The sequence below is a fragment of the Heterocephalus glaber genome, unplaced genomic scaffold (assembly GCF_053883595.1).
Source record: "Heterocephalus glaber isolate CG9 unplaced genomic scaffold, H.glaber_assembly_v1.0 deba00001429, whole genome shotgun sequence".
Lineage (NCBI taxonomy): Eukaryota > Metazoa > Chordata > Mammalia > Rodentia > Bathyergidae > Heterocephalus > Heterocephalus glaber.
In genome coordinates, this window is record NW_028258294.1 from 20484339 (window position 1) to 20491611 (window position 7273).

At 36.3% G+C, this 7273-nt stretch overlaps 1 pseudogene across 1 annotated transcript; it reads left to right on the forward strand.

Moving 5' to 3' along the window:
• Positions 1–591: 591 nt before the first annotated feature.
• Positions 592–1374, forward strand: LOC101701155 (PHD finger protein 20-like protein 1; annotated as a pseudogene). Its single transcript, XR_015451537.1, has 2 exons — positions 592–927; positions 1003–1374. The product of XR_015451537.1 is annotated as a PHD finger protein 20-like protein 1 (transcript).
• The last annotated feature ends 5899 nt before the right edge of the window (positions 1375–7273 follow it).

Sequence of the window (7273 nt, forward strand, 5' to 3'; positions counted from 1 at the left end):
TCTGCCTCCTAAAGGCTCACTAAAGTGAACTGGTAACATACAGATTAATAAGAGATGGGGGACGTCTCCTGGCCCGGCGTAGCGTCAGGTTGGCCGGCGGCGGAGGCGGAGGAGAGGCGATGGCAGCAGACCCCGAGCGGGCTTGAGGGCTCGGACCCAGCTCCGTCCCGCGCCTTCTCGGGCCGAACCGGCGCCGTGGCCTGGCCTCGGCTCGCTCGGCTCCTGCTCCCTTCCTGGCCGCTGCCTCGGCGGAGGCGGAGGCCCGGGCTGGGCTCCGGATGGCCGGTCTGCTGTGCGGAGAGGAGGCCGAGTCGGTAGTAAAAAGAGAATACTGAAGAATAGGATCTCAAGATGAGTAAAAAGCCCCCAAATCGTCCTGGAATCACTTTTGAGACTGGTGCACGTTTGGAAGCATTGAACTACTTACAAAAATGATCTAAAGAAAAAGAAAATGAAAGATTAAAAATGTGGAGCTGTTCCCAAGTATCAGAGTTTGATAGAACAGTATAAATTTGACTTGGTAAATGCTGTTTCCACACATTTGGAGGTTTTTGAACTGTATGGAACATTTGCAAATGTATCCATCACTAATTGGAAAAAATCGACTATGAAGAAGGGAAGATGTTAGTCCATTTTGAGCACTAGAGTCATCGTTATGATGAATGGATTTGCTGAGATAGCAATAGATTGCGACCCCTCGAGAGACCTGCACTGAGGAAAGAAGGGCTAAAAGAAGAGGACGGTTTTTTTTTTTATTTTAAAGCTAGAGAAGAAGTTCTGGCACGTTGGACCGACTGTCGCTATTATCCTGGCAAGATGGAAGCAATTAACAAAGAAGAAACATTCACAGTTCAGTTTTATGATGGAGTATTTCGTTGTTTAAAAAGAATGCACATTAAAGCCATGCCTGAGGATGCTAAGGGGCAGGTGAAATCCCAGCATCCACTAAGCTGGTGTCCTATCGACCCAGCTGGATCGTGTAAGCAGTCTTTGGGAAGTGAGGATTGGATAGCATTAGTCAAAGCAGCTGCTGCAGCCGCAGCCAAGAATAAAACAGGGAGTAAACCTCGAACCAGTGCTAACAGCAATAAAGATAAAGAGAAAGAGGAGAGAAAATGGTTTAAAGTACCTTCAAAGAAGGAAGAAACCTCAACTTGTATAGCCACACCAGAAATTGAAAAGAAGGAAGATCTTCCTACATCTAGTGAAACACTTGTAGGACTTCATGTAGAGAACATCCCAAAGATGGTCTTTCCGCAGCCAGAGAGAACATTATCAAACAAGAGGAAAAATAATCAAGGCAACTCATTTCAGGCAAAGAGAGCTCGACTGAACAAGATGACTGGTAAACTACAATGATTCTTTTTTGGGGGAATAGAGATTTCATTTTAGGGTAGTATGTTTTTAATAAAGTAAAATGTACCATTTGTGTATCATTGTACTGAACTGCTAAGAAAGTTACTTTTTGGTTCTTCATAGTAAATGTTTTTCAATGCTGTCAGCTTTCTCTATTGTAAAATGTGAAAGATAGCACAAATTTTTCTACCTACCTCACATTGATGTTGTGAGGATATTGATAAGCTCAAACACTACAAAATTGCATAGTTTTTGTATCACTTTGGCGGTAAGAATAGTTTCTATAAGAAACTATTTTGTCAACCTATGGTGACATATTATCCAAGATTCTCAGTATTTTATGTCAGCATTCTTACACTTGCCCATACTCATTTAAGGATGGAACAATATATGTTTGGAAAGATGGAAGTCTGAGTCACATTCATTTCCTGAATCATCTGTTAATTCCTGATATAAAAGTACTTCTATGAAGTTTTAAAAAGTTTTTATTTCTACCCTTATTTTCTGACTGAGCCCCTGAGTCTAGCCTTGTTTTCATGTGCCTTCTTGTGACTTAGGATGTAGCAATGCTAGAATAATGAGCCCTAGCCTACTTAGGGTTCACAGAAGAGGGGTTTGCAGTGTTGGAAGCAGGGCCCCTCATACTAGGCCCTGCTCTTCCAAGGCCTATTCAGCCTCATTTACCAGGTTTTAAAGAAATTGTGAACATACTTCTTTTAGTATATGTTAAAGGGGAGTTAAAATATCTTAATGATTCAGTCATATATTTCTTTCTAAGGACAATATGGTTTTTACCACCTTTGGCCTAATAAAGCTGTGTAAACCTTTGTGGCATTCATTTAAAATCTTTTGAAGAAGCTTGGTTTTATTCTCAAATATTGAAATAAACATAAATTACATGTTTCCACAATTTCTGAAGAAGCCTACTGATACATACCTCAAGCTGAGAGTTGTTAAGAACCACTCTTGCATTATATTGTTCATTTAAGTGATTATAATTGGTTTCAGCAGGTGAGAATATTCAGTGTGTTTCCATTTGCTCATATTATTTCCGTGCATTTCTCTGGTAAAGGAAATATTTGCCCCCAGAACAGGAAATATTTCAAGTCATTTTACCCATTAAACCTTTTCTTTAGAAAGTGTTAGTCTTGGAAAGAACCAAAATGTTCTCTAAGCAATTGCTCTGATGGCAGCCTGAAACTTCAGTTTTGCCTTAAAATGTGGACCCCAGTGCTACACGCAGGACAGAAATGGAATAGTACTCCTGACTCCAGGATGCAAAGATTGAAACAGCATTGTTGGAGCAGTCAAGATCAAGAAAGATGGAGTGATTCTGACATGATATGACTGCCAGCTTACCAGCATCGTGTTTTTTTCCTTTGGTCTGGATAACATGCTTTGCTTTTAGTTTTAGTCAATACACACATATACCTACTCTTAACGTGCCTTATTGGAAGGTTCAAGTTCAAATTCAACATTTAAATCAAAAAATGAAAGAAAAGAAAAGAACTTGAGTCTGTGGCGATGCATTATCTTTGTGTGGCCTTGGAAAGGACAGTGATGGGGAAGAAAAGGACCATTTTGCCATGCACATCAAGTTATAATCCTGGTTGCTTAGAAATGCCCTGTGCCTTCTGTGGATGGACTTTCTCTTCACATTTCTTTAGGAATCTTAAACATAATTGTTTGGCAACAACAGCAATGGATAAGATTTTATGAATGTCACTTCACTATGGTCTTTTCCCTTATTTCCTTGCAAGAGTTATGTGTGTGATAATCCTTTTAGGAACTTATCTCTCTGCATCTATTTTAGATTTCATGTAACAACTATGTCATGCAAAAAGACAATAGATATTGTAAGATTATCTTCAGTGGTTGAAACTCAACTTTGCCTCTGTATAATAAATTTCATGTATGGTCCAAAAATATTGATGAGAACTAGTGCAAAGTACCTCTTTTGGAATGATGGTGTGTTTTAAACTTCTCAGGCTCACCTATATGTATCTTTGTGTTCCATTAATACTGAGAGGAATGGGGTTTAGGGTTATGGTATCATGCACTGATATACCCCTACTCCTAGTTCTACCTGAAAAGAACTGAATCTGCCACTGGATAAATTTAATTCTTTGTATATTCACATCTTCCCCACAATAAATATCTTACAGTGATTCTAGATCTGATTTTGGTAGAGAAAAAAAAAAAAAGAGAGAGATGGGCCAGGGATTTAGCTCAGTGGTTTCGCTGCCTGCTGTGCAAGAGCAAGGACCCTAGTTCGATCCCTGGTACCAAAAAATAATAGTAATACAAGAAAATTTCATCCAAATTTATTAATGTACAGGAAAGAAATCACAATTTGTAATTATGTACTAGATCAAAAACATTCCGAATTCTGTACATTTCTCTTTATGGTGAAGGGAATGGGGATTATAATGTATTTTTAGAGGAACAGTAAATCATTTTAAGGCAATTCTGTGTGTTTATAGAACATAAAATAGCCTGAGATAACATCTGTTGGGCCTACAGCACAAACAGTAGTTTATAAATGTAAATGTAACTTTTATAATAATGTATGGAGCTGCACTATAAGAAAATGGTTTGTGACAAAAGTTTTCATTCTTTCTGTGATTTCAGTTTAAATCTTCTCTAGTTAATGAACTTTTAGATGGAAGAATCGAACTCTTTTGGTGGATCCAAAATTTTCATACTTGGCTGGGTCCATTAATTCATGAGGTAATTCCTATACAAGAAAACTTTGCAAAAAGCCTCTCCATCTGCAAGGGGTGGCAGTAGTGTGAAGGACTGTCACAGGGACCATGAATCTGAGGGACGTTCATAGGCCCCTCAGAATATCAAAACACCAGTCTTTAAGGTATCCTTTACTGAGCCTCAATGTTACACTCAGAGAATAATAAAATTTAACTTCATTTTTATTTTCCAGTTTATAAGTGAACCACATAGGTCTATCATTATAATTATCTTGTCAGCACATCAGTTCTGAATCTGTTTCATTTATTGTGGTTCCCTGTATAAATTTGATTAGGCCAACTATAACTGCATCCATTTTTCTTAATTGGTTGGATTGCTTGAAATTCTGTTATCTAATAGATAAAAGATATTTATATTTCCATATTTTCAACCTGATTTGTCACTTATATGCTTCATTTTCTCCAGATAGGTTACATAAGTATACTAGGTTGGCAGTAATAAAATCAGTACTTTTTTAAAATTTTGGGTCATGGAGTAAGGTATAGGAAAAGGGAGAGGTGACCACAGCTAAAGATTTAATGCAATGAAGATCTGGCTTTTATGTGAAAATCTGTCCAGCTCTCTCATGTGTAGACTCTGTTATCTGATTAACTTCATTCTTTTTGCATATCTGGACACATACAGCCCTTTGACATAGCAGTTAATAAACCAATAATCATATTAACCCTATGAGAGTCTTTTGCTGTAAATTTCTGTCCAGATGTGATTGCACTCATGTGTCATCTGAGTTATTGACTTCCTGTTTCTAAACCTCTCCAAAACAGTTTCTCAGTAATCTATATACTTCTATTTATAAATATAGTGATTAATTTTATATATCAATTTGGCTAGGTTAAAGGATTTCTAGAAAACTAGTACAATACTTCCTAATGTGTCTGAAAGTCTTTCTGGAAGAGATTAATATTTGGGTGAGCAAATCTGTTTAAGGCCTAGATAGATCAAAAAGGCACAGAAAAGGCAAATTTGTTTTAGAATCTAGAGCTGATACATTTACCCTCTCCTGCTCTTGGATTGCAGACCTTCAGATTCTTGAGCCTTAGGACTATGGAACATCTCCTCCCTACTCCCCAGATTTTCAGACCTTGGGAATCAGAATTAATTATACCACCAGCCTTCTAGTTCCCTAACTTGCAGATGGCATAAATGGGACTTGTTGGGCTCCATAATTTCATGAGCCAATTCTCATAATAAATCCTCTTCTGTATTTCTATGTATATCCTACTAGTTCTCTGCAGAACCCTATTATACTATATAATACTGTTTCTTTCAGAAGTTGTTTTAAAATTTTTGAATAAATTGTTGTTTGATTTATGTTTACATTCAATTACTAGATATATTAGTTACTAGAACAAAATTGGGCCGAATTCCCAATATCCCCTTCTTAGGTGTGTCCCAGGGACCTAACTTCCTCCCTCTAGGATCTGCTTCTTAAGAGTTTTATCATCTCTCAATAGGGTTATGTTAAAGACCAAGCCCATACCAAATGTGCCTTTGAGGGACATTCTAGTTCCAAATTATAGCAATAGGTATTTGACATGCTCATCTTAAAAATGTATCTGAAATTAGCAGCTGGACCATTTGTAGTATTTGGGTTTTGCCATTATATTTACCCTAGTACTCTTGAGGAGAGGGAATATGGTTAATTTCTTTTTTTTTGTCAACTTAAGTTACCTTTCAAGTATTATAAAAAAGAGCAAAATGAAGGAAAACTTGCAGACAGATTTTGAATCTTTGTATTATAGTGTGTGTGTTTATGTGTGTGTATATATGTGAAGGGAAATCTTCATAAACATTAAAAAGCTTTGTTATAGTTTCTATGTAAAGGACATTAAATAGCCCTTCATAAAGATTTTTAATGTTCTGTTGGACTAGTATAACTGATTTCACTCATGGCAGTAAAATTGCCATTCATATTTGTATGAATACTACTTATCAATCCCCTATTATGTGCCAGACATTGAAATAGCCACAGTCTTTGCCTGGGGTTGGAATATTTTAAATACCTTTTTACTTAAGACTTTACTAATTGTTTTCATCTAATAATCAGACATTAGATTAAGTTTGTTCTCATATAATAAGACTTATGCTGCATATCAAAGTCAAGAGGATTAGAGCTTGCATTTTGTTTCCTCTTTGCGCCAGCAAACTACAATGCCATTTCCTTCTTTGACTTTTTTATCCCATAGACAGTGCCTGACATGTAATATTAACTTCTATTTAGTATGCTTTTTGTAATGAAGGATAATGAGGTTCTGTAATACAGTAAGTATACTTTTTGAATTGGCATCAAATAAAGCTTTGCAAGCAAACTAAAGACAAATCTCACTAAGTTAGCTATTCATAGTCTGCCCCTGGAATTAAATCAAAAGCACTGAATAGAATAACATCTAAAGATTGTTGGCCAACTGTCTTTTACAGATGACAAGATGCTTGGAACTGCACTGCAAATCAAAATTTATTTTAGCATTTATTATTTTCAGTAGCCTTGCAATATTGTACAGAAAAGCTAAAAAGAAACACTCAAAGGCTCTTCCTGGTTAGTATTTTTAGAAAGCAAAAGCTCCTCTTATTGTCAGATGCTTATCTAATTTTTAAAAACATGTAATTCAAGAATACAAAATTAAAATGCATACTAAATCATTGGTGTGAAAAGTAGCCTTGAATTTTGCATGAAGAGTTGTAAAATCTAAAATTCTCTTATACTAAAATTTATTATGTATTTTCATCTTTATGTCTCAAACTAAACTCATCATCTTTCTGCACCCAAATATCTGCCATTTATTCAGTTTTGTTTTCCTAGTTTCTTCTCTGACAAATCTCAGGTGACTTTTTCATAATTAAGGAATAACTAAGAAAATTATATTCTACTTCCTAAACATATTACTCAACTTTCTGTATTTATTATTCAGGGATTCATGTGTTCCTATCTTGCCTTTTATCTGGGCCAAGGGAGAAGGCCATGTGTAGAATGGAGGTGGCAAGGAAGTGTTAGTATGAATAGAATAAAATATATGGTGGAGAGTTGGTGCGAGTTCAGGATGGAAAAATATTATTGTATCATTAAAATTGCTGAGTTTATCCTGAAGTTGAGGGAGAATCATTTAAAAATGTGAATGCAGTCATCAGAAAATAAAGCTACTATGGTGGTAAA